The 20,713-nt window shown below is 43.3% G+C and overlaps 1 long non-coding RNA gene across 1 annotated transcript; it reads left to right on the forward strand.

The window, feature by feature from the left end:
- The first annotated feature begins 11,987 nt into the window (after positions 1-11,987).
- On the forward strand, positions 11,988-14,567 carry LOC118369287 (uncharacterized). The gene is made up of 3 exons (XR_004822543.2): positions 11,988-12,123; positions 14,014-14,161; positions 14,300-14,567. It is a non-coding gene; the product is annotated as an uncharacterized LOC118369287 (long non-coding RNA).
- The last annotated feature ends 6,146 nt before the right edge of the window (positions 14,568-20,713 follow it).

Below are 20,713 nucleotides of genomic sequence, written 5' to 3' on the forward strand. Positions count from 1 at the left end.
CGCTCTCTCCACTGGCTTCCAGTTGAAGCTCGCATCCGCTACAAGACCATGGTGCTTGCCTACGGAGCTGTGAGGGGAATGGCACCTCAGTACCTCCAGGCTCTGATCAGGCCCTACACCCAAACAAGGGCACTGCGTTCATCCACCTCTGGCCTGCTCGCCTCCGTACCACTGAGGAAGTACAGTTCCCGCTCAGCCCAGTCAAAACTGTTCGCTGCTCTGGCCCCCAATGGTGGAACAAACTCCCTCACGACGCCAGGACAGCGGAGTCAATCACCACCTTCCGGAGACACCTGAAACCCCACCTCTTCAAGGAATACCTAGGATAGGGTAAGTAAGGGTAAGTAATCCTTCTCACCCCCCTTCTCCCCCCCTAAAAAGATTTAGATGCACTATTGTAAGTGGCTGTTCCACTGGATGTCATAAGGTGTATGCACCAATTTGTAAGTCGCTCTGGATAAGAGCGTCTGCTAAATGACTTAAATGTAAATGTAAATGTTAAATAACAGTTTAAAAAAGGCCACCATTCGAAAATTTGCTGAAATCCCCCCAACCTAACAATCGAAAGTTCAATATCACAGTTTACCTGCTGCCTACTACATCATTCTATCAGGCGTAAATAGGTTGACAAAATCACTAGCTGAGGAATTTCTATCCTAATCGGTGTTGATCTTTACAGTCTAGTGGCCACATAATGGCAGCAGAATTCACCAACACCCCTCTCACATCTGGAGAAACACAGTCCCCTAGATTAGAGTCCAATGGGATTGTAGTTTCAACCAGAAAAAGGTGATAGTCTGAAGTTGGGGCAGAAAACTGACATGTCTAGTTAAAAAAAGGTTAAATAATTATTATTATATGATACAGCCCAATATTGTTCTCCATTGGTGTCATGTGACCCTTCATATAGGACCTGTAGCTCAATCAGAAGCCATAAAAAGCATGGTTTAGTGAAGTATTTGAGTTATTTAATTCTTATGAAGAACTTATAAATCACTCATGAATCATGTTACTGATTTCTCTGTCTATTTCTTGACACGTGGACTACCCCAACACACACACACACACACACACACACACACACACACACACACACACACACACACACACACACACACACACACACACACACACACACACACACACACACACACACACACACACAATAAGTACGATTTCCTGCTCATTAAATGTCTCCAGAAGAAAGAGGAAGACATTTCTGATGTTGAGTGAATTCACAGAGCACCAAGTCTTGTTCTCCTGTACATCCTCTGAAAGCGTAACAAAACCACAGTTACAGTCTGTTCAAATAGAAACATGTGTAACTCTTATTTCATGCCCTTGGCAAAGGCATTCCACTGGGACTTTTGGTGGAAAACTTCATACTCTTAGCAATCATTTGCGGGCGGTTAATTTGCTCCCCTGTTAGAGTTTACATTCCTCCTTGTGAAATTATCTATTTTTATAGAAATCCCATATGAAACGGAGTTTACATGATATTTGAACTTGGATAATTTGTACTTGCAATTCTTCTTGAGGTCTAACATGTCTCTCTAAACATTGGTCAGAGAAAAGTAATATTATTTAAATGTTACTTCATCATTCACCCACCAAAAATTTGAACATGCACAAACAAACACACACACACAAAGGATTAGTGGTCTACTTAGACTTTCCTGAAGATTTCCATCCTTTTTAGCCAATAGTTTTGAAAGTAGCGCTCGAGCCAAAACAGGTCGCCGAAAATTGAGTACTACGTCATATACTATATGTGCAGATCTCCCTCCCTCTCTCCCTCTCTCCCTCCCTTTCTCCCTCCCTCTCTCTCCCTTTCTCCCTTCCTCTCTTCCTCCCTCTATTCCTCACTCCCTCCCTCCCTCCCTCTCACATGCTTCGTAAACAACAGGCGAAGACTAACAGGGAAATGGTTACAGACAATGCAGAGAGAAAAAAAATAGAAAAATAGTAACACTAGCAATGAATACAAAATTAGGAACGATAACTTGGCTAGATACACAGCGTACCAATACCGAGTCAATGTGTAGCGGTATGAGATAATTGAGGTCGATATGTACATATATGTAGGGATAAAGTGACTAGGCAACAGGACTGATAATAAACAGTAGCAGCAGCGAATGTGATGAGTCAAAAGAGTTAGTGAAAAAAAAGGGTTAATGTAGATAGTTAACTAATAGCTACCCAGACTATTTAACCAACTACTTAGCAGTCTCACGGCTTGGGGGTAGAAGCTGTTCAGGGTCCTGTTGGTTCCAGACTTGGTGCATCAGTACCACTTGGGTGGCTGGAGTCTTTTTAGGACCTTCCTCTGACACCGCCTGGTATAGAGGTCCTGGATGGCAAGGAGCCATACGCATGTGGGCGGCAGGGTAGCCTGGTGGTTAGAGTGTTGGACTAATAACCGGAAGGTTGCAAGTTCAAACCCCCGAGCTGACAAGGTACAAATCTGTCGTTCTGCCCCTGAACAGGCAGTTAACCCACTGTTCCTAGGCCGTCATTGAAAATAAGAATTTGTTCTTAACTGACTTGCCTGGTTAAATAAAGGTAAAATAAATAAAAAATTAACCTCTGTACCGCCATTGGTCAGATGCCAAACAGTTGCCATACCAAGCAGTGATGCAGCCAGTCAAGATGCTATGAATGGTTCAGCTGTAGTATTTTTTAAGGTACCGAGGGCCCATACCAAATCTTTTCAGCCTCCTGAAGGGGAAGAGACATTGTGGTGTCACGACTGTGTTGGTGTATGTGGACCATGATTATTCCTTAATAATGTGGACACCGAGGAATTTGAAGCTCTCGACCCACTCCACTATAGCCTTGTCATGTGGATGGGGGTGTGCTCGGCCCTCCGTTTCCTGTAGTTCATGATCAGCTCCTTTGTCTTGCTGACGCTTTGGGAGAGGTTGTTGTCCTGGCACCACACTGGCAGGTCACTGACCTCCTCTCTATAGGCTGTCTCATCGTCGTCAGTGATTCAGGCCAACCATGATCGTGTCATCAGCAAACTTAATGAGTACAGGAGGTGACTAAGCACGCACCCCTGAGGGCCCCCATGAAATATGTGTTGTTTCCTACCCTCACCACCTAGGGGTGGCTCGTCAGGAAGTCCAGGATCCAGTTGTGGTTGGAGGAGTTCAGTCCCAGGGTCCTGAGCTTAGTGATGAGCTTGGAGGGCACTATGGTGTTGAACGCTGAGCTATAGTCAAAGAACAGAGTTCTCACATTGGTGTTCCTCTTGTCCAGGTTGGAAAAGGCAGGTGGAGTGCAATAGAGATTGTTTCATCTGTGTATCTATTGAAAAATTAGAGTGCGTCTGAGATGATGGTGTTGATGTGAGCCATGACCAGCCTATCAAAGCATTGTATGGCTACAAATGTCAGTGCTATGGGTCTATTGTCTTTTAAACTTGCTATCTTGGCTGCTTGAAACATGTAGTAGGTCATTGGGAGTCCCATAGGGCAGCGCACAATTGGCCCAGCATCATCCTGAGTCAGCAAGTGCTCTGAGTACACATCCTGGTAATACTTCTGGCCCCTCAGCATTGTTTTTTAAAATTTTATTTAATCTTTATTTAACTAGGCAAGTCAGTTAAGATCAAATTCTTATTTACAGTGATGGCCTATCCCGGCCAAACCCTAACCCGGATGACACTGGGCTAATTGTGCACCACTCCCAATTACAACCGGTTGTGATACAACCCAGGATCGAACCAGGGTCTGTAGTGACGCCTCTAGCACTGAGATGCAGTGTCTTAGAATGCTGCACCACTCGGGAGCCCAAATGCCTTGTGAATGTTAACCTAGTTAAAATCAAATGTTATTTGTCACATACACATGGTTAGCAGATGTTAATGCGAGTGTAGCAAAATGCTTGTGCGTCTAGTTCCGACAATGCAGTAATAACCAACAAGTAATCTAGCTAACAATTCCAAAACTACTACCTCACATGGTCTCTCCTATCATTGCTATGCAGACGACACACAATTAATCTTCTCCTTCCCCCCTTCTGATGACCAGGTGGCGAATCGCATCTCTGCATGTCTGGCAGACATATCAGTGTGGATGACGGATCACCACCTCAAGCTGAACCTCGGCAAGACGGAGCTGCTCTTCTTCCCGGGGAAGGACTGCCCGTTCCATGATCTCGCCATCACGGTTGACAACTCCATTGTGTCCTCCTCCCAGAGCGCTAAGAACCTTGGCGTGATCCTGGACAACACCCTGTCGTTCTCAACTAACATCAAGGCGGTGGCCCGTTCCTGTAGGTTCATGCTCTACAACATCCGCAGAGTACGACCCTGCCTCACACAGGAAGCGGCGCAGGTCCTAATCCAGGCACTTGTCATCTCCCCGTCTGGATTACTGCAACTCGCTGTTGGCTGGGCTCCCTGCCTGTGCCATTAAACCCCTACAACTCATCCAGAACGCCGCAGCCCGTCTGGTGTTCAACCTTCCCAAGTTCTCTCACGTCACCCCGCTCCTCCGCTCTCTCCACTGGCTTCCAGTTGAAGCTCGCATCCGCTACAAGATCATGGTGCTTGCCTACGGAGCTGTGAGGGGAACGGCACCTCAGTACCTCCAGGCTCTGATCAGGCCCTACACCCAAACAAGGGCACTGCGTTCATCCACCTCTGGCCTGCTCGCCTCCCTACCACTGAGGAAGTACAGTTCCCGCTCAGCCCAGTCAAAACTGTTCGCTGCTCTGGCCCCCCAATGGTGGAACAAACTCCCTCACGACGCCAGGACAGCGGAGTCAATCACCACCTTCCAGAGACACCTGAAACCCCACCTCTTTAAGGAATACCTAGGATAGGATAAAGTAATCCTTCTCACCCCCCCCCCCTTAAAAGATTTAGATGCACTATTGTAAAGTGGCTGTTCCACTGGATGTCATAAGGTGAATGCACCAATTTGTAAGTCGCTCTGGATAAGAGCGTCTGCTAAATGACTTAAATGTAAATGTAAATGTTATAGACACAAGTGTAAGGGGATAAAGAATATGTACATAAAGATATATGAATGAGTGATGGTACAGAGCGGCATAGGCAGGATACAGTAGATGGTATTGAGTGCAGTATATACATATGAGATGAGTATGTAAACAAAGTGGCATAGTTAAAGTGGCTAGTGATACATGTATTACATAAGGATGCAGTAGATGATATAGAGTACATTATATACGTATACATATGAGATGAATAATGTAGGGTATGTAAACATTATATTAGGTAGCATTGTTTAAAGTGGCTAGTGATATATTTTACATAATTTCCCATCAATTCCCATTATTAAAGTGGCTGGAGTTGAGTCAGTGTGTTGGCAGCAGCCACTCAATGTTAGTGGTGGCTGTTTAACAGTCTGATGGCCTTGAGATATAAGCAGTTTTTCAGTCTCTCGGTCCCAGCTTTGATGTACCTGTACTGACCTCGCCTTCTGGATGATAGCGGGGTGAACAGACAGTGGCTCGGGTGGTTGTTGTCCTTGATGATCTTTATGGCCTTCCTGTGACATCGGGTGGTGTAGGTGTCCTGGAGGGCAGGTAGTTTGCCCCCGGTGATGTGTTGTACAGACCTCACTACCCTCTTGAGAGCCTTACAGTTGTGGGAGGAGCAGTTGCCGTACCAGGCGGTGATACAGCCCAACAGGATGCTCTCGATTGTGCATCTGTAGAAGTTTGTGAGTGCTTTTGGTGACAAGTCGAATTTCTTCAGCCTCCTGAGGTTGAAGAGGCGCTGCTGCGCCTTCTTCACGATGCTGTCTGTGTGGGTGTACCAATTCAGTTTGTCTGTGATGTGTACGCCGAGGAATTTAAAACTTACTACCCTCTCCACTACTGTTCCATCGATGTGGATAGGGGGGTGTTCCCTCTGCTGTTTCCTGAAGTCCACAATCATCTCCTTCGTTTTGTTGACGTGGAGTGTGAGGTTATTTTCCTGACACCACACTCCGAGGGCCCTCACCTCTTCCCTGTAGGCCGTCTCGTCGTTGTTGGTAATCAAGCCTACCACTGTTGTGTCGTCCGCAAACTTGATGATTGAGTTGGAGGCGTGCGTGGCCACGCAGTTGTGGGTGAACAGGGAGTACAGGAGAGGGCTCAGAACGCACCCTTGTGGGGCCCCAGTGTTGAGGATCAGTGGGGTGGAGATGTTGTTGCCTACCCTCACCACCTGGGGGGAAGCCCGTCAGGAAGTCCAGTACCCAGTTGCACAGGGCGGGGTCGAGACCCAGGGTCTCGAGCTTGATGACGAGCTTGGAGGGCACTGTGGTGTTAAATGCCGAGCTGTAGTCAATGAACAGCATTCTCACATAGGTATTCCTCTTGTCCAGATGGGTTAGGGCAGTGTGCAGTGTGGTTGAGATTGCATCGTCTGTGGACCTATTTGGGCGGTAAGCAAATTGGAGTGGGTCTAGGGTGTCAGGTAGGGTGGAGGTGATATGGTCCTTGACTAGTCTCTCAAAGCACTTCATGATGACGGAAGTGAGTGCTACTGGGCGGTAGTCGTTTAGCTCAGTTACCTTAGCTTTATTGGGAACAGGAACGATGGTGGCCCTCTTGAAGCATGTGGGAACAACAGACTGGGATAGGGATTGATTGAATATGTCCGTAAACACACCAACCAGCTGGTCTGCGCATGCTCTGAGGGCTCGGCTGGGGATGCCGTCTGGGCCTGCAGCCTTGCGAGGGTTGACACGTTTAAATGTTTTCCTCGCGTCGGCTGCAGTGAAGGAGAGTCCGCATGTTTTAGTTGCGGGCCGTGTCAGTGGCACTGTATTGTCCTCAAAGCGGGCAAAAAAGTTATTTAGTCTGCCTGGCAGCAAGACATCCTGGTCCATGACGGGGCTGGTTTTCTTTTTGTAATCCGTGATTGACTGTAGACCCTGTCACATACCTCTTGTGTCTGTGCCGTTGAATTGAGATTCTACTTTGTCTCTATACTGACGCTTAGCTTGTTTGATTGCCTTGCGGAGGGAATAGTTACACTGTTTGTATTCGGTCATGTTTCCAGTCACCTTGCCCTGATTAAAAGCAGTGGTTCGCGCTTTCAGTTTCACGCGAATGCTGCCATCAATCCACGGTTTCTGGTTTAGGAATGTTTTTATCGTTGCTATGGGAACGACATCTTCAACGCACGTTCTAATGAACTCGCTCACCGAATCAGCATATTCGTCAATGTTGTTGTCTGACGCAATACGGAACATATCCCAGTCCACGTGATGGAAGCAGTCTTGGAGTGTGGAATCAGATTGGTCGGACCAGCGTTGAACAGACCTCAGCGCGGGAGCTTCTTGTTTTAGTTTCTGTCTGTAGGCAGGGATCAACAAAATGGAGTCGTGGTCAGCTTTTCCGAAAGGAGAGCGGGGCAGGGCCTTATATGCGTCGCGGAAGTTGGAATAGCAATGATCCAAGGTTTTTCCATCCCTGTTTGCGCAATCGATATGCTGATAAAACTAATAATAATAACTGTTCGCAGCTCTGGCTCCCCAATGGTGGAACAAACTCCCTCACGACGCCAGGACAGCGGAGTCAATCACCACCTTCCGGAGTCACCTGAAACCCCACCTCTTTAAGGAATACCTAGGATAGGATAAAGTAATCCTTCTCACCCCCCCCCCCCCTTAAAATATTTAGATGCACTATTGTAATGTGGCTGTTCCACTGGATGTCATAAGGTGAATGCACCAATTTGTAAGTCGCTCTGGATAAGAGCGTCTGCTAAATGACTTAAATGTAAATGTAAAATAAAATTTAAGGAGTCTTGTTTTCAGATTAAAGTTCTTGTTCACATCGGCTACTGAGTGCGAGATCACACAGTCATCTGGAAAAGCTGGTGCTCTCATGCATGGTTCAGTGTTGCTTGCATCGATGCAAGCACAGATGGAATTTAGCTCGTCTGGTAGGCTCGCTTATCTGGGCAGCTTCTTATAAGGGTCCGGATTAGTGTCCCGCTCCATGAAAGCGACAGCGCTATCCTGTAGCTCAGTGCAGATGTTGCCTGTCATCCATGGCTTCCGGTTATGTACGGCAGATTTTTACATGACATATCTACATTACCAGCAACCATCACTCCTGTGTTCCAATGGCACATTGTGTTAGCTAATCCAATTTTAGCATTTTAAAAGGCTAATTGATCATTAGAAAACCCTTTTGCAATTATGTTAGCACAGCTGAAAACTGTTGTGCTGATTAAAGACGCAATACAACTGGCCTTCTTTAGACAAGTTGAGTATCTGGAGCATCAGCATTTGTGGGTTCGATTACAGGCTCAAAATGGCTAGAAATAAATAACTTTCTTCTGAAAATCGTCAGACTAAAAATGAGAAACTTGGATTAGCTAACACAACGTGACATTGGAAAACAGGAGTGATGGTTGCTGATAATGGGCCTCTGTACGTCTATGTAGATATTCCATAAAACATCTGCCTTTTCCAGCTACAATAGTCCTTTACAACATTACCAATGTCTAAACTGTATTTCTGATCTATTTGATCTTATTTTAATGGGCAATTTTTTTAATTGTATTTAAAAAACGAGGACATTTTTAAGTGACCCCAAACTTTTGAATGGTAGTGTACATTTAGCTGATTTTTTTACACACGGCTGAACGGCTGCTTCGGTTAAGGTAAGTAGGGAGGTTTGTGTCTCTTTGTTAACAACAGCTGGTGCGCAATCTTTAATGGTAAGTAAGTCTCACAGTTTTGCTCGTGTCACTCCCTGACTGTAGAGATAATGTTTGTTTGGTCGGGGTGTGACTCGGGTGGGAAAGTCTATGCTTTCTGGTTCTTTGTTTTTGGCCAGGTATGATTCAAAAATCTCAAATCAAATCAAAAATCAGGGATTCAGGGATAACTATCATTAGTTTTCTCTGATTGGGAATCATACTTAGGCAGCCTTTGTTCCGTTTCTCATTTGTGGGTTGTTGTCTTTGTTAGTGGCATGTAGCCTTATAGAGCTTCACATTCTTTTTGTTGTTTATTGTTTTGTTGGCGACATTTAAAATCAAAGAATGTACGCTTACAACGCTGCACCTTGGTGCGGTCATTTCCTTGACGACGATCGTGACAGCTCTGTTAGAATACATTATGATACTCTGCATGCCCCTGTTTTCCAAGAGAGTTTTCATCTATATTTTTCGTCGCTGTATATTTAATACCACAGACCAATGCAGGCACTAAGATCGCACTCAACAAGCTGTATAGGGCCCTAAGCAAAGGGATATTTTTACAGTGACCATCAACTCTTTGTTTTGCTCTTGAACCAATATTATCATTCAGAACCACACCATTCACCCCTCAATGTAAATCCATTCTTTCAACTAATATTTAGCTTTTACAGTACACTCTTCTGATGGCTGTAATGGTTTCTGTACAGATCTGTTGTTTCTTCATGTGCTATATATGTTCCCATTTCATTAGTGCTACTGCCAGTGGGGTCCACCAGGTGCATACTCCTGTGTTCTGGAGGTCCAAGCCAATTCAAATAGGGAAGCCATTAAAATCATTTTTTAAAAGGGCAAAGATTGATCCAGTCAAGTGTAGTTGCACACTAACAACTTTGGGACTTGGTAAGTGGCATTACACTCCAACCTCCTATCTCGCACAGACACTTTTTCAGTTCTGCCCATACATTTTCTATAGGTTTGAGGTCAGGGCTTTGTGATGGCCATTCCAATACCTTGACTTTGTCATCCTTAAGTCATTTTGCCACAACTTGGGGGTCATTGTCCATTTGGAGGACCCATTTGCAACTAAGCTGTAACTTCCTGAATGATGTCTTGAGATGTTGCTTCAATATATCCACATACTTTTCCTTCCTCGTGAAGCCATCTATTTTGTGAAGTTCACCAGTTCTTCCTGCAGCCGAACCCCAACAACATATACAGTGGGGCAAAAAAGTATTTAGTCAGCCACCAATTGAGCAAGTTCTCCACTTAAAAAGATGAGAGAGGCATGTCATTTTCATCATAGGTACACTTCAACTATGACAGACAAAATGAGAAGAAAAAAAATCCAGAAAATCACATTGTAGGATTTTTAATGAATTTATTTGCAAATTATTATGGAAAATAAGTATTTGGTCAATAACAAAAGTTTCTCAATACTTTGTTATATACCCTTTGTTGGCAATGACAGAGGTCAAACGTTTTCTGTAAGTCTTCACAAGGTTTTCACACACTGTTGCTGGTATTTTGGCCCATTCCTCCATGCAGATCTCCTCCCGAGCAGTGATGTTTTGGGGCCTGACGGGCCTGGACATGTACTGGCTTAAGTAGGGAGACACGTCTGGCACTGCAGGACTTGAGTCCCTGGCGGCGTAGTGTGTTACTGATGGTAGGCTTTGTTACTTTGGTCCCAGCTCTCTGCAGGTCATTCACTAGGTCCCCCTGTGTGGTTCTGGGGTTTTTGCTCACCGTTCTTGTGATCATTTTGACCCCACGGGGTGAGATCTTGCGTGGAGCCCCAGATCGAGGGAGATTATCAGTGGTCCTGTATGTCTTCCGTTTCCTAATAATTGCTCCAACAGTTGATTTCTTCAAACCAAGCTGCTTACCTATTGCAGATTCAGTCTTCCCAGCCTGGTGCAGGTCTAAAATATTGTTTCTGGTGTCCTTTGACAGCTCTTTGGCCTTGGCCATAGTGGAGTTTGGAGTGTGACTGTTTGAGGTTGTGGACAGGTGTCTTTTATACTGATAACAAGTTCAAACAGGAGCCATTAATACAGGTAGCGAGTGGGGGACATAGGAGCCTCTTAAAGAAGAAGTTAGAGGTCTGTGAGAGCCAGAAATCTTGCTTGTTTGTAGGTGACCAAATACTTATTTTCCACCATAATTTGCAAATAAATTCATTAAAAATCCTACAATGGGATTTTCTGGATTTTTTTTCTCATTTTGTCCATCATAGTTGAAGTGTACCGGTGATTAAAATTACAGGCCTCTCTCATCTTTTTAAGTGGGAGAACTTGCACAATTGGTGGCTGACTAAATACTTTTTTGCCCCACTGTATATATATATATATTTTACCTTTATTTAACTAGGCAAGTCAGTTAAGAACAAATTCTTACTTTCAATGACGGCCTAATGACGGTGGGTTAACTGCCTGTTCAGGGGTAGAACGACAGATTTGTACCTTGTCAGCTCAGGGATTTTAACTTGCAACCTTTCAGTCCAACACCTCATAATGTCCAACACCCCATAATGATGCCATGATGCCATGCGTCTCCTTCCTGAGCAGTATGATGGCTGTGTGGTCCCATGGTATTTATACTTGCGTACTATTGTTTGTACAGAAGAACACGGTACCTTCAGGTGTTTGAAAATTGCTCCGAAGGATGAACCAGATTGTGGAGGTCTACAAAAAAAATTTGAGGTCTTGGCTGATTTTTATTGATTTTCCCATGATGTCAAGCAAAGAGGCACTGAGTTTGAAGGTAGGCCTTGAAATACATCCACAGGTACACCTCCAATTGACTCAGATGATGTCAATTGGCCTATCAGTAGCTTCTAAAGCCATGATATCATTCTCTGGAATTTTCCAAGCTGTTTAAAGGCACAGTCAACTTAGTGTATGTAAACTTCTGACCACTGGAATTGTGACACAGTGAATTATAAGTGAAATAATCTGTCTGTAAAGAATTGTTGGAAAAATTACTTGTGTCATGCACAAAGTAGATGTTCTAACCAACTTGCCAAAACTATAGTTTGTTAACAAGACATTGTGGAGTGGTTGAAAAACTTGTTTTAATGACTCCAACCCAAGTGTATTAAACTTCTGACTTCAACTGTATTTATTGAATCCAAGTGCAGAATCTCTCATCGTTTTCTTATCTCATCTTATATGTTTTAGGTGTGGAGAACACCTGGCGGGATTCTCACGGTTGATCCCAGACTAAACAAACATAAACATGCTTACATATTTTTGTGGGATCCAAGTTGAAGCCACACCTGGAGACATTCAAGTTTTATTAATGCCATGTCAATCCTACAATGACTACATAAGTACGAGTCGTTAGGTCCATCTTTCTTTTTCTCTTCTGACTATTTCCTCAGCTCTCGTGTGAGCCTTTCGCCTGATGTCTGTGTTGACTCAAGATTAGTTTCAATGAAAGAGGTAATGAAAGCTTCCTGGGCATTTGAAATTCAAGTGTTACATTTTGTTGGCTGAATGACATTGATATTAATATCTGTTAAATTAATCAAGGTTTGTTATCTTATCTATATTCTTTCGTTTATAATTGTTTTCAGCTGTTATCTGGCATATTTGATTGAAATGGTGCCATGGCTAACACTATAGTTTGTCACACTTTCCTCAACTTTACTTTACCAGTCTATCTGGTGTCTTTAGCATAGCTCTAGGGTGCTTCTTCAGAAGCTTCATCAAACACATACAGTACTTGCCAAGTTTATCATATTGCGTACCGCTAACCTGTTAAGTACCTGCAGTCATTGTCAAAACCTCCATGGCTCTTGAGTTTGATATAGGGCATTTACACCATGGGACTTAATATCAGCAATAAGGATACATTCACATAAGGTGTAATGGTGATGCTTATTGTTAGTTTGACAGAAGCGTTGCATTCACACTTGCATGCATACTTTAGTATATTGAAAATATTTAAGGGGATAGTTCGTCCAATTTAAATTGGGTGCTAGTAGAGGGATGTGTATATGTAGACGCAACAATGAAGTAAAAGTAGAAGAAATAGTGTTATACGATGGATGAAATTATCCCATTTTTGGAGCTAATCCTTTCTTTCTGAGCTAAAATAGTCACAGTGTCAGTACGCTCCCGGGCTTTTCAAACAGAGGGGCTCGTTCTACTTTGTCAGATCCATTCAGTACAGTTTTTATATTGTGTGATAGGAACCAATATTAACTTGCGCACTCCTGGACCTGTGTACTTTGGACCACTTTGGTAGTTTGCCACACTGTAGGAACCTCAACCACACTCACATTTGTGGAAGGAGAGCAACATGAATTCCTCACTCTGATATTCAGGAACTCTCCTACATTCTTTTCCCACTTTTTTCTTCCTCTCCCAATTAGAAGGTGGTTTTCAATGCCATAATTCCAGCCTTGAAGTTGGATATTTGCCAGTGCAGGGAAACAGTTAGCTTACTGGCACGCTTTGCTTGGTGGCCAATCCCTAAATAAATATGAACCCGGGGCAGGGAGGAACAGGGTGACCTTGACTGTGAGGTGCCTCATATTTCAACGCAGCCTTTCAGGGTTCATGATGGAAGGTTGGGCCAGGGGTGACAGCATAAGGAGAGGGTCGGGAGGGGGGCATCCCCCAGAGATGGTGGTCCGCTGATGGGCATTCCTTTTGACGGATGGATGGGACTCTGCGTGTACACACTCTTCGGTGCATTACATAATTGAAAAAGTCACCTACATAAACCAACCCAACTTCGTGCTGAGGGGTCGGTGTTAGCCAGGCCTATAGTTATTGAAGTCTTTGTTTTATGCCACGGTGTTCAACAGTGGCAGTTTTTAGACAGCTGGGAGTGTGTTAACGTACTATAGAACGTGCATAGTGTTCAACACACCCTGACATTTTTACTTTGAGATTGAAATTGAAACATATTCTGGAATTCTCATAAATGGGGAACTGCATCAGGGTGCGAACGTCAAATATGTTTTTATATGTCAAAAATCCCTGTGAATCACTTTGAACCAAAGTATCAAAGTGAACCAACAAGTCTACTTATGAGGGCTACAATCAATTAAAACTAATTACTGGGTTTCTGGAATATTTGTCTTGCACAATATCAAGGCATTTTTTAAATTAATATGCATAGAGTTATTTTTTGGTTCACATTGTAAACAGCGTAATGTCAAGAACATGAATCAAATAGCACATTCTTCAGATTCAAGACAAGTGATGTCATCGACTTCTCCCGTAAACTGGGTTAAGTGGGTCCTATTGAAGACTATGGCACTGTGTCTTCAGCCTGTAATTAACCGTGTCATCGTCCTGGTGTTTTCTTTTTGCCCTCAGTATATCAACAGGTTTACTCTGAGTGCAGTCTCACATCCGCCCGTCGGCCCATGCTGTCACAGTGAGCAAAAAAAAAAACATTGCAGTTTTTATTTACTGTACAATTTGGTGCTTCTGTTTGGATAAAGGCCCTTGAGGATGAATAGAGGTATGTGCTCCTCGGGTGCGAGTCACTATAATTGCATTCCTTTGACAAATGGCTGAAAGAGTGGTTTAGGAGCAGGACGCCGTGTGCCCGACCAGTGTTGACATGACCGAGACTCTCCCTATACTCTCTTTATCTCAGGCCAGTCTAGCCCGTTGACGACTCCTGCAAACACAAATCCCCGATGGCTGCCGTCGGAGCTGCTTCTGTTCATCTGGATCCCAGAAAGCCCAAGAGGCTGACCCCCCAACACTTCCTCTCTCCTGGGTTCTAACCCCCTCCTTCATCTCTTTTGTCTTGTAATAATGTAATGGTTAATATGGAAGCAATAAGGAATTAAATGCTGGTGTTTTTGCTCCCATTTCAAGACTTTTAGAGGTGTCAGTGTTTATGGTAATTCAACACACTAATGCCCAACATTAGACATAGGCTGTTTATTTAATAGAGTCATTTAGCACAGGGGCTGTGGGTTGCCCCCTGCACTAAACTTGGTTGAGAACTATAAATCAATACATACATAAATATCGCAATTAATTTACACTGTGGATGGTTGTTTGCACAGATGATTTAGCTAGGGAGCTTGAGTGTTCCCGCCATAAAACAAAGCTGCAAAGCACTTGAAACGGAACCAGTGCACGAAAGAGTCAATGCTATAAAGCTACCAGAGAGCTAACATGAATGTCTGTGGTGTAGAAGTCTCCTAGAAACCCGAAAAAAATTCAACCACAGACCAATGTTATACTACTATAATACTAGCAGAAGCAGAGTGGTGGGGAGCCCAGGATTTGGCATGTTGATTCTACAAAACGATCGCAAGAATTTCCTCAGTTTGACATGAGGCCTCGTCTGACAACAGGGCTCTTTTACAAAAGCAGATTCCTGGCAAATTGCTACAATATCCCCTAAGAATTTATGTGGCCACAAAATCCAACGCGAGAGATGGCATCTCTTTCACAGAGGGACTGTGAATCTCCGCCCTCATTGTTCCAAAGTGGTTTGGGGATATGGGGGATTAAGGATGGATTGACTGGAGGTTGAATGTACATTTTTTACAATTCCAGTCCTCAGGTGAAACCCAACAAGTCTACCAACCACTATTCCATGAGCAACACCCCTAATGTCTTTTTCATTGTTTCTCTAAGAACCAATCTCTTGAGCTAAATAAGGGATGTAGATAAGGTGTACTTATTACCATCCATTCATCTGTCATCGCAGCGCATTATTAAAAAAACGTAACCGGAGTTTGAAATGACAAACCAGGGATCAAAAGGAATTTAAAAGCCATCATGATGTGACGCTTTTCTACATTCACCTGTTCTCACCTACTCGCTCAAGTCTTCTGAACAGTGTCAGATGGGGGAAAGAGGAAATTAGGAGTACATTTTGGATTAGTATTTTGACTTTGCGAAGGATCATTACAGAGAAGTAGTTGGACACTTCCCAACTCAGGGCTGGTTCCAAACAGTCTTCAATAGCCTCCTTTCAATAGCCTCAAATCAGAGTTCAGTGTGTCAAATCGGAGGGCATGTTGTCCGGTCCTTGGCAGTCTCTATGGGGGTACCACAGGGTTCAATTCTCGGGCCGACTCTTTTCTCTGTGTATATCAATGATGTTGCTCTTGTTGCGGGCGATTCCCTGATCCACCTCTACGCAGACGACACCATTCTGTTTACTTCTGGCCCTTCCTTGGACACTGTGCTATCTAACCTCCAAACGAGCTTCAATGCCATACAACACTCCTTCCGTGGCCTCCAGCTGCTCTTAAACGCTAGTAAAACTAAATGCATGCTTTTCAACCGTTCGCAGCCTGCACCCGCACGTCCGATTAGCATCACCGCCTTGGATGAGTCCCGACCTAGAATATGTGGACATCTATAAGTACCTAGGTGTCTGGCTAGACTGTAAATTCTCCTTCCAGACTCATATCAAACATCTCCAATCCAAAATCAAATCTAGAGTCGGCTTTCTATTTCGCAAAAAAGCCTCCTTCACTCACGCTGCAAAACTTACCCTAGTAAAACTGACTATCCTACCGATCCTCGACTTCGGCGATGTCATCTACATAATAGCTTCCAATACTCTACGCAGCAAACTGGATGCAGTTCATCACAGTGCCATCCGTTTTGTCACAAAAGCACCTTATACCACCCACCACTGCGACCTGTATGCTCTAGTCGGCTGGCCCTCACTACATGTTCGTCGCCAGACCCACTGGCTCCAGGTCATCTACAAGTCTATGCTAGGTAAAGCTCCGCCTTATCTCAGTTCACTGGTCACAATGGCAACACCCACCCATGGCACGCGCTCCAGCAGGTGTACCTCACTGATCATCCCTAAAGCCAAAACCTCATTTGGCTGCCTTTCTTTCCAGTTCTCTGCTGCCTGAGACTGGAACGAATTGCAAAAATCTCTGAAGTTGGAGACTTTTATCTCCCTCACCAACTTTAAACATCTGCTATCTGAGCAGCTAACCGATCGCTGCAGCTGTACATCGTGCATCGGTATATCGCCCACCCAATTTACCTACCTCATCCCCATACTTTTTTTATTTGATTTACTTTTCTACTCTTTTGCAAACCAGTATCTCTACCTGCACATGTTCATCTGATCATTTATCACTCCAGTGTTAATCTGCTAAATTGTAATTATTCACTCCTATGGCCTATTTATTGCCTACCTCCTCATGCATTTTGCACACAATGTACATAGATTATTCTGCGTGTGCGTGTATGTGTGTGAGCAAATGTAGTGTGTGTGTGTGTGTGTGTGTGTGTGTGTGTGTGTGTGTGTGTGTGTGTGTGTGTGTGTGTGTGTGTGTGTGTGTGTGTGTGTGTGTGTGTGTGTGTGTGTGTGTGTGTGTGTGTGTGTGTGTGTGTGTGTGTGTTTTGGAGTGTCGGTGTAGGTACAGTATGTGTAAGTGTGTGGGTACTGTAAGAGAGTCAGTGTACAGTACATGGTGTACAACATGGTGTTTGACCTAAGCCTATCCTGTCTTTTCACCTCAATGGTCGTGAGAGAGAGTATAAGAAGAGAAGCCATTTAAGAGCATTGGGACACAGTCCAATTCTCCTTTTCCCCCACATCCTTTTTACTGCTGCTGTAGGAGCCGACAAGAATGATTTTGGGTGATGGGCCAAAAGCCTATTTAGAAAGATATAAATATAGCAATAGAACGTCAGGTGCTCTGCGGTCTGGTATCCATAACTACTAAACTACAGCCGGCTCCCATGATTACAGGCCCACAGTGTAATTTCTAACGTCTGCTTTTGCTTAATCCTGTTCTTCCCTCATCTCTCACCCCCCCCCCCTTCCTTTATTGCTAACATCTGCAAGAATAACAATGGTTTCGAATCTACAGCACAATTGATAGTGTTGGCCCGAAGCTGCTACAGGGGCGAATTCTTGGGGTTGGCAGCTCTCTCTCCATTTTCTATTAATTTCAACAGGCGATCAGTTTAAATTATGCAGAGATTTGTTTTTGACAAGGAAAGGTGTGTTACAGAATCTGGGCGATTCATCACAATTCATGTTATTTGAGTTATTATTTTTATGCTGATTTAATTTGACCCCTTATCTGGATACACGGTGAAATCTAGCCCTTCTTCTGGAAAGGGGATAGAAGACTGTTTGTTTGGTTAGTGTTCATCTGCAAACCTCTCAAAGAGAAATGCCTTTTGGATTAGTTTTTGAGGGGAAACAGACAATTAGAGGCTGTCTGTTGGGAGTGTTATTGAAAAATCATTCACGACCAAGAAAAGGGGTGCAGAAAGTTCAACAAGAGAGAACAGTGTGCTTGTTGTGGATGGAAGTGTTTGTATAGTGTGAGTACTGTCTGAGTGTCTGTTGAATTGAAAATGACTGATATACATTTTTCCTACAGTACATGGATTCAACAGTTTTCTCATTATGAATAAATGTTATTATCAAATCAGTCACAGAGAGGGTGATAGATAGTTTTGGTTGGCGGAAAAATTGTACAATTGTTTTCAAGGCACTGTGCTAATAGGGAGAGCTCCCAACATGTAATACCAAAAATCAGCCACAGAATGTCAACCATACATTGCGGTTTTCACAGTGAGGAGGTGAGGACGTTAGTGAACTAGGTGTAAAACATACCACCCTCCCCTTTCAGTAACATAGGTCTGTGTACTTGTCGCCCCCCCCCCCAACCCAGTATTACAGATTATTGTGAAATAGACACAAGTTGCTTATCGGAAATTTGTGACAGGCGCACAAAAAACATTTTTTCAATTGCAGTATAAGATTTTGTATACAGTGCGTTACAATCACAGATGAAGACAATAGGTTACTTAAATTAATAAAACAGAAACGATAAGAGGGAAGTTGGTTGGGGAGGATGGGTGGACCTAAAACGCAAACTTCTAGCAATCCAAAGGTTGTGTGTTCAAATCTCATCATGGATAACTTTAGCTACTTTGCTATTACTTACAACTTTTTAGCTACTGTCAACTACTTAGCATGTTAGCTAACCCTAACCTTAACCCTTTAACTTAACTCCTAAACTTAACCCTTTAACTACTTAGCTAACTAGCTCTAACCTTAACCCCTAACCCTAACCCAGATAATGTTAGCCACCTAGCTAGCTTAGCTAATATCAGCCACAACAAATTTGAAATGCGTTATGAAGGAAGAAAATTGTGTAATACACACAAAATGCGTTGTGATGTAAATCCCATCACAAATCTAGAATAAGTAGTTTGTGTCTATTTCACAATAAGCTGTGATAGTGTGTTGGTCGTTATCTACAGAAAATGGGGTTGAGTTGTTGAGACAGAGGTGGGAATCCGTGTTGGGTTTCAACTGCATGTATTTACCCTATTAACTGGAAATAGCTTGCAAAGAGCCCCCAAAAATGTAACACAGATGGTACTGCCTGATTTGGATGACTCACTTGACTTCAGAATTTTCATAGAAGCATCATCCCATGGGCAAACGCTGCTCATGTAGATGTACGTAGATTAATAGAATGTAATCAATTCAAAAATGTTTACCCAAATGAAAAAGCAATATCTAGGCTAACAACCGATTCAATAAAGACATTATCCTCACATTCTGTATTAGTTTTTGCTTTGGTTTGGCACACACACACACACACACACACACACACACACACACACACACACACACACACACACACACACACACACACACACACACACACACACACACACACACACACACACACACACACACACACACACTGATGTAGACATAAGAATGATGTTAGCTTATTATCTCTGTCAGAATCCAGCGAAAAGGCAGCAGGAATCCCTTACAAGTGTAGCTTGACCACTTGTTGACAGTTTATAAACATCGTTTAAATGACTGAGTGAGGGTGGCTGACACTTCCAATGTTTGTCTTCACACAGATAATTGAGGACCCACTTGCCTAATGAGCGGCCTGTAACTCTTAGCACTCTGTTGTCAAGTGCCAATCTCAACATCAGTGGAGAAATGAGGAGTTAGAAAACCAATGCGAAGGGTTAAATAATTATATGGCCTGCAAACTGGGCCAGGGCTGAGTGTGTGTGTGTGTTAATTGAATCATATCCTGTTTCAAAGTTATCACTGTAAAAACATCGACAAGCATTTTGAGTTATTCTCATGAATTACAATACAATCAAAGCAAAGTATATTTGCCTTGTCTAGTATGACAAAAGTGCTTCTGTCGGGGAATGAAAACTTGATTATTCAAAACAAGTGGCTGAAATAGAAGCTGACATTTCTGCTGGTTGACGTTTATTGTCATGAGTCTTGTCATGGAGGCAGAACTGAGAGATTTCCATTAGAAGAGTCAAAATTGTTATATTGTAAAAATGTATGAAAACAATTTAATTGATTTAAGGTTAGGGTTAGCTTTAAAATCTGATTTTATTACTTTGTGGCTGTGCAAGCTAGTGATCACTCTGCAGAGCTGCCTCCAGAACAAGATTTGTGATGAAAAATGCAAACCTGTAACATTCCAAGAGTACAATCTTAGAAAAAAGGGTTCCAAAAGGGGTTCTTTGGCTGTACCCATGGGATAACCCTTTTGGTTTCCATTTAGAACCCTCTGTGGAAAGGGTACTACATGTAACCCAAAAGGGTTCTACCTGAAACCAAAAGGGTTCTTCAAAAGGGTTCTCCAAGGGAACAGCAGAAGAACAATTTTAGGTTTTTAGATAGCATGTTTTTTCTCAGAGTGTAGATATACAGTAGATAGGCTCAGGCTGTATAATTATCTAACACACACATTTCACAGCAAGGTATTTCGATCATTTAACTATAACATTTTTTGAAGGGATGAGGGCATGAGAGCCTCGGAAAGTTTGGGCTGGATTCAATCTGTATTGGTGAAGGTCAGCGTTATAGCATCATTGAAATGTTGGCAATGTTACCACGTTAGTGGAGACTGCATCACGGTAAACGCTGCCTATGTTGGCTCAATCGTGAATTACCTTTACATTTCGATAGCGCTTCAGCTGTACAGATTGAATCGAGCCCTTTGTCATTGTACACATTGTGCCTGAATTACATATTATCTTTATGCTGATT

This window comes from Oncorhynchus keta, chromosome 35 (assembly GCF_023373465.1).
Source record: "Oncorhynchus keta strain PuntledgeMale-10-30-2019 chromosome 35, Oket_V2, whole genome shotgun sequence".
Classification (NCBI taxonomy): Eukaryota; Metazoa; Chordata; class Actinopteri; order Salmoniformes; family Salmonidae; genus Oncorhynchus; species Oncorhynchus keta.